Raw genomic sequence first — 7,006 nt, 5'->3', positions numbered from 1 at the left:
CTCTTTTTCCTTCACTAGAATTTTTTCCCACAGGATTTTTTCTAGTAAGGTTTTAATGATGCACATTATCTATGGACATCCAAGGGGGAGTGTTATAAATTCATTTAATGAGTGGATAGTCCATAAGGTTGGTACATGAACAACCATCCATATTCACTAGATTCATGAACCGTTTTGGATAAGAATGTATCTATTTATTATGATACTTAATATGGTGACTTTTGGAGTGATTTCTCACTCTATAAATATGATTGTTCATTCACTATTGTATGACATACAGATGAGATTTACAAACACTTGAATGAGAAGAAAATTTCCCTTCTTCTATCTACTTCACTCGTCTTCTTCTCTTTATGATTATATTCTTATGAGCTTGATTTTATTATATATATATATATATATATATATATATATATATATATATATATATATATATATATATATATATATATATATATATATATATATAATTTGAACCAAGCATGAGGTCTATCTTAAATTGATTAGATAAATGAAAGAGACCAAAGTTTTGACCAACTTCTGAGAAAGTGGTAGAGTAAAAAAAAAGCATGTTTTTTTAATTTAGTTGACAAACTAAAAAAACGTCCTTTTAAGAACAAATATACTTAATAAAGATATAAAAATTGACCAGTATACTAGACATAGAATAAATGAACACAAGTGATGTGTTAAAGGTAAACCAACATAAAGAAAACAACTCCTCTTTTGGAGATCTAAGTAGGTAAATTAAAATTAATTATGGTTAGAGTTAAAAGAAATAATTCAAAGCATAATCAAAGAAATTAAAGGAGTAAAAGAGATGATGAAACTGGGCCCCTTCAGGGGCCAATTTCGCTGCAAATTTTAGTCTTTAACCAAATTTCTGTTTTTGTATACATCAATTGTATATTAGTGTATATAAGCTCTTTGCGTGTATCTCCTGCTTCCGAAAACCTGTTGTTTATCTCATCTCTGTATTTTTGCACTTCTGGCCACACATTTGTTGCCATGAACCTGTATATCAGTGCATAAATGTAGTATACTTCATGTATACAGCCCATTTCTTGGGCTTTTGAACATTTGTCTACTAATTTCCAGCAAGTCGTTGGGTCTCTAGAGCCTGTAACAGCTTTCAGATATATGGGTCTGACTCGAGAAATAGGAACAAAGATCGAGCCTATATGTCTCAACTTGGAAGTGCAAGAATAAGGAGACGAGTCCATATAGGACTGTGGAAATATCACATGCGAAAGAAAGCAAAAGCAAAGAATTAGCATGGGTAATTCAATGATACCATTAGTAAATCTAGCTGACAAATAGGCAATGAGCAGAAGATCCATCAGTTTTTAACACATGTGATAACAAAATGTAAAACATTTCAAAACAAACTATGAATGGCAACAAGGAAAAGGGCACACAGTAGTTTCTTACTAAAAAGAAACAAAGTAAAATATGCATCATTTCATATTTAGAACATAAAAAAGTGTGCTAATTTATATCAAACCGTAGCTGAAAACAGAGACAGGAAAGATATGGGAGACAGCAAAGAGCGCAAGGCAACCGTAAAGCTAAACTTAAACCTGTCACAATTCATTGCAAAACTAAACTCTGACCTATATATATTCGCAATTGGTTGAAGCTTATTAATGATAGGCATGAATTTCACAGAGATGATGAATAACAAAGAGGGCAGCATTGCTTGTCACAGAGAAATAAAACACTCAAAGTGAATGAACTAACAAGACGACAACATTCCTTAGAAAGTCAATAACAGGGAGGGGCATATAAATTCATTTTGATACATATGATGAGATGTTGAGACAAAAATTAACGAGACTCAGAGTTACAAAGTAAAACTGAAAAACGTGAGTTTAAGAATGGTATGCTCAAGTGTTGTCTAAATGTGGATATAACTATACTAAGTCAAACATGAATTCTAAAGCAAACTTTAATATTACCGGCAACAATCAGACAAAAAAAAGAAGCAAAAAAAAAGACAAGGGTACACCCATAAGAAAGGCTATGACTTCAAAAAAAAAAAGGATGTAACCTGTTATTTGTAGTTTTGATGATTTGACAATCTTAGGGACCTTGTAAATGTACAAGGTTTCTTACTTGAGTGTTGAAAGATGAAACAAACCCAGGGACCTTGTAGAGGTACCAGGCTCTCATGGTGACGAGCCTGTTGACTGCCAGCTGGAGACGGTACAGAAAGTAGGTGCACACTTCGCGATGGCGTCAGAAAGTGAGACTTCTCCAACCAATGGCAAAAAGTTTAATGAAAGCGACTTGTCCATATAAAAGGCACTTTCCTAAACATCTTTGGTAGTTTTTGCAACTTGATAAGAAACTTTTCAAGAACTCTTGCAAAGGCTACTACCAAGCAAAGGCAGAATTATTCCAAGAACAGCAGAAATCTCTGGAGCTTTTAGTGTAGCTGTTTAGGAATATATTCTCTTGTTCTTATATTGTAAACTATTCCTGAAAGTATAAAGGAATCAGTGGGTAGTGTTAAAAGTCTAGGTTGTTCAAGTGGGATAGCTTAGTGGGTAGATTGTTTTCTACTTAGGCTTGTTAAGCAATAGAGACTATTGCTTAAACGTGAGATTAAAAACTTCTTCTCACATTTGTTGTAATCGTGTTTTACTTTTGCTTTTGAAGATTAGTGAAAACGATTGAAAATCCTGTGAGACAGGTTGTGGTTTACTCCCTTAAGCAAGGAGGTTTCCACGTAAAATCATTGTGTTGATTTTACTGCATTTAACTTTCTGGTTATATTCATTAGCGTAGTAAGGGACCTGGTCCATTATTCTGTTAAGTGAAGGCATATATTCTATCAAGTGGTATCAGAGCAGGCACTCCCTATTTGGTTAATACCAAGGAAGTGATATTTGTTCTAGAATGGCTGCTCCACTTAATCTCGAAGAAGGTCAGTCGTCGACAAGACCTCCTCGTTTCAATGGACATTTCTACAGTTGGTGGAAAGTTAGAATGCATGATTACCTCATGGCTGAAGACAGCGAGTTATGGGATATTGTACTTGATGGACCGTTTGTTCCGATGATGGAAGAAAAGGATGGAGGGTAAAAGGGAAAGGTTTCAAAGAATGTTGAAAACACGAAGTCGAAAAAGAAGAGTTCTGAGGGAAAAAGGAAGAGGTCACAGGGACCTGGTTCCCAAGCCAGGAGAGATGAGAGTGTCAACATGCAGGAAAATGTTGACAGCCTAAGGAAGCAAGCCGTCTTGGCAGGGAGAGTTTTTGATATGGGAATCATAACTCTTCCTGGCATAGACTCTCTTCACGATATGGTAGAGATTCAATCTTGGCTACACCTGTTCAACAGAAAATCCCCCATCCTCCATGAAGAAGAAGTGCGCGAGTTTTACTATAATGTTCAATTCAAGGAGGATGGGAGCATTCTCACAAGGGTCAATGACATTGTTGTACATCTAGATGAGGGTGTGTTGAGAAAAATTCTCAGGGTGCCTAGAGAGGGGACCCGGTCTGTACTGGGCAAAACTTGCTCTTCTGAGTTTGCTTCTGTGATTTCTAAGACACCCACAACCAAGGTTGCTGGGATTTATAAGAAAATCATGAAGAGAGAGTACCAGTTGGTCTTTGAGTTCATCAAGAAAGTTCTCCTTCCTCGCACTGAAAAAAGAGGACAGTAGCAACTGCTGCTGACTTATTTGTAATGGAGATGTTGTGTAGCTTCGAAGCCTTGAATCTCCCAGGTCTAATGCTTGAGCATATCTACAAAACCGTCATCGAGAGGAAAGGTGTTCATGGAATGGGCTACGGATACTTCCTCACAGAAGTATTCAAACATTTTCAAATTTCTCTCAGTGTTGGAAAGGTTGGGACGGTTAAACAGACTATCTCCGAGAGTACCTTGGTTGAGTGCGAGTGCATTGAAGGAAGAGTCTATCCAAAGAGCAAGATGGCTCAACTTATTGAAGATCAGGATCAGCTTAAGCGCGAGGTTGAGGAGCTCACTGTGCGCTTGAGTGGTAAAGAGGCCGAGATTGTTGTACTCAAAGCAGAACTGCTTACTGCACAGCATGAGGGACCTGGTTCTTCAGTGGTACAAGCTCTGGAGAGAGAGAATGCAGAGTTGAAGGCAAAGATCATTGCATTGCAGGAAAAGGCTATTAGAGATAATGATGCTGCCAATGTAAGACTCACTCTCATCATCCAGTCCATGTCTCATCCTCCCCCCTCTTCCTAGCCTGTTAAACAACCCTCCCCTGTGTCAATTTTTTTGTGTGGCTTATCTTTGTGTTGATGGATATTCAGTTTGATTTTAATGTATTAATGTTATGATGGTATGCTGGTTAACTTATTCCTTTGTTGTTCTGTTTATCCTATTTTGTGAATGCTTTTCCCTTACTGATTGATTGCTCTTTAGCTTTGATCTTGTTCAGTATTTTTGTTGACATCTCTGGTTTACTGCATATCTTTTTTATGATGCCAAAAGGGGGAAGTAAAGTTGTAAGTAGCTAAATGATTATTCATGGGGGAATACAGTGAGTGGGAATATACATGTGCGGGAATACAGTGAGGGGGAATATACATGTGGGGGAATATAGCAAGGGGGAACAAAGTTGGAGAAGATCTTAGATCATTGTTTGTCATCATCAAAAAGGGGGAAAATGTTATTTGTAGTCTTGATGATTTGACAAACGTAGGGACCTTGTAAAGGTACCAGGTTTCTTACTTGAGTGTTGAAGATGAAACAAACCCAGGGGCCTTGTAGAGATACCAGACTCTCATGGTGACGAGCCTGTAGACTGCCAGCTGGAGACGGTACAGAAAGTAGGTGCACACTTCCCGATGGCTTCAGAAAGTGAGACTTCTCCAACCAATGGCAAAGAGTTAAAGGAAAGTGACTTGTCCATATAAAAGGCACTTTCCTAAAAGGCACTTTCCTAAACATCTTTGGTAGTTTTTGAAACTTGATAAGAAACTTTTCAAGAACTCTTGCAAAGGCTACTACCAAGCAAAGGCAGAATTATTCAAGAACATCATAAATCTCTGGAGCTTTTAGTGTAGCTGTTTAGGAATATATTCTCTTGTTCTTATATTGTAAACTATTCCTGAAACTATAAAGGAATCAGTGGGTAGTGTAAAAGTCTAGGTTGTCCAAGTGGGATAGCTTAGTGGGTAGATTGTTTTCTACTTAGGCTTGTTAAGCAATAGAGACTATTGCTTAAACGTGAGATTAAAAACTTCTTCTCACATTTGTTGTAATCGTGTTTTGCTTTTGCTTTTGAAGATTAGTGAAAACGATTGAAAATCCTGTGAGACAGGTCGTGGTTTTACTCCCTTAAGCAAGGAGGTTTCCACGTAAAATCATTGTGTTGATTTTACTGCATTTAACTTTCTGGTTATATTCATTAGCGTAGTAAGGGAGCTGGTCCATTATTCTATTAAGTGAAGGGATATATTCTATCAAGAACATAACTGGAGGCTAGCATTTTTAAATAATAAACACACCACTCAGTGATCTCCTCGGCAAAATTTAGTATGCAACTAAGGCAAGAAAACAGACGCTACACTTGATACAACAAAAAGATAAAGAAGACTATCAAAATTGCAAGTAAGAATGACTCTAAACAGAACGGTGCAGCTAACATATTCATTGACACCAAACAAAAAATAGATCATCTCAAGAGTACTCGAACAGAGATTCAGTTGAACATAAAGATACAAAATCGAGTCAATACATATGACGACTAACATATTATATTTAAGTAGCTTCATTGATACTTGAGAGCACATTAGGCACAAGAGTCAAAGCAAGAAGAGCATGTGATTCGAAACAACTACAAAGTGATTTGAACACCTAATCAAGACAAGGCATGAATTACACAATGACAGGTCAAGAATTCCAGTAGCAAAAGTAATAAACCATGACCATTCATATTTGATCAAAGCGAAAATGAAGCCAAGGAAGACTCAACAGAGACAGGCTCATCACATAATACTCGGAATCGAAATGAAAACTAAACAAAGGAGTAGATATTACCTTTTTCCGGCCAGCGTTCCGGGACGAACGAGCTTGGATGAGCTATCCACCACAATACAAGGAATTTCGGCAAAAATACAAGTTCCAAAACAGCAAACCCAAAACTCTAGAATACTATTACACTATAAAATCCAATCTCCACAATCGTGTTGTGAACTATTTTTTCGTATATGGCCTCAAAATCCAATCTTTTCTCCCTCCTCAATCACTGAAGACAAGGGGCTATTTATAGGGAAAGATGGGACGAATTTGGGGGGAAACCGTTGAGCAAAAATTTCAAATAGAAGAGATTTTGAAAATCTTTGAAAATGGGAAAAAGGGACAGCAATTTGATCGATTAGGTTTCTAAGGTTATGGGTTTGCAGAGTACTTGGAAGAGTGTAATAGTTTCTCGCGATTTTCTGCTGCTACTCGTGATCTCCGCTAAGATGAAGAGAAAATGGAAAGTTGTTCACACCTTTTTGCCTGTTCTCGCATAGTGGGAAAGAAGAAGTAGAGTGGGTCGGTCGAGTTTGGGCCGGATATTATTTGATGTTGGATTTGATACAAATAGACAAGTATTACATATAATTGGTAATATATAGTCCAATATTAATTAGCAATTAATAAACAGATAAAAAATTGACACATATTAATCCAAAAGTAAGTTATCAATATATTTATTTATTTTTAAATAATAAAAGATTTGTAATATCATCTCTCTTGTAACTTCTAACCATTACTCCTTAAAACTATCAAAAAATTATTTAGAATTATCTCACTTTTTTAATGTTTACGTATTTTTTTTAAATAATGAAAGAAAATAATTTCATCTCTCTTCTAACTTTCAACTATTTCTCCTTAAAACTTAATTATTCAAAACTCCCTTCTTTCAAATTATTTTATATTTTTAAAAATAAAAAAATAATTAATACAATCTATATTCAATCTCCAACCATTTTCACTTAAAACTAGTAAAATATAATTGATAATTATAT

General features: G+C 36.0%; 1 long non-coding RNA gene across 1 annotated transcript; it reads right to left on the bottom strand.

The window, feature by feature from the left end:
• Positions 1-724: 724 nt before the first annotated feature.
• Positions 725-6,576, bottom strand: LOC101262849 (uncharacterized). The gene is made up of 2 exons (XR_183086.5): positions 6,030-6,576; positions 725-1,229 (listed from the first exon to the last, which is right to left on the bottom strand). It is a non-coding gene; the product is annotated as an uncharacterized lncRNA (long non-coding RNA).
• Positions 6,577-7,006: the final 430 nt, after the last annotated feature.

The sequence above is a fragment of the Solanum lycopersicum genome, chromosome 9 (assembly GCF_036512215.1).
Source record: "Solanum lycopersicum chromosome 9, SLM_r2.1".
Lineage (NCBI taxonomy): Eukaryota > Viridiplantae > Streptophyta > Magnoliopsida > Solanales > Solanaceae > Solanum > Solanum lycopersicum.
This window is presented reverse-complemented; position numbering and strand designations above follow the sequence as displayed.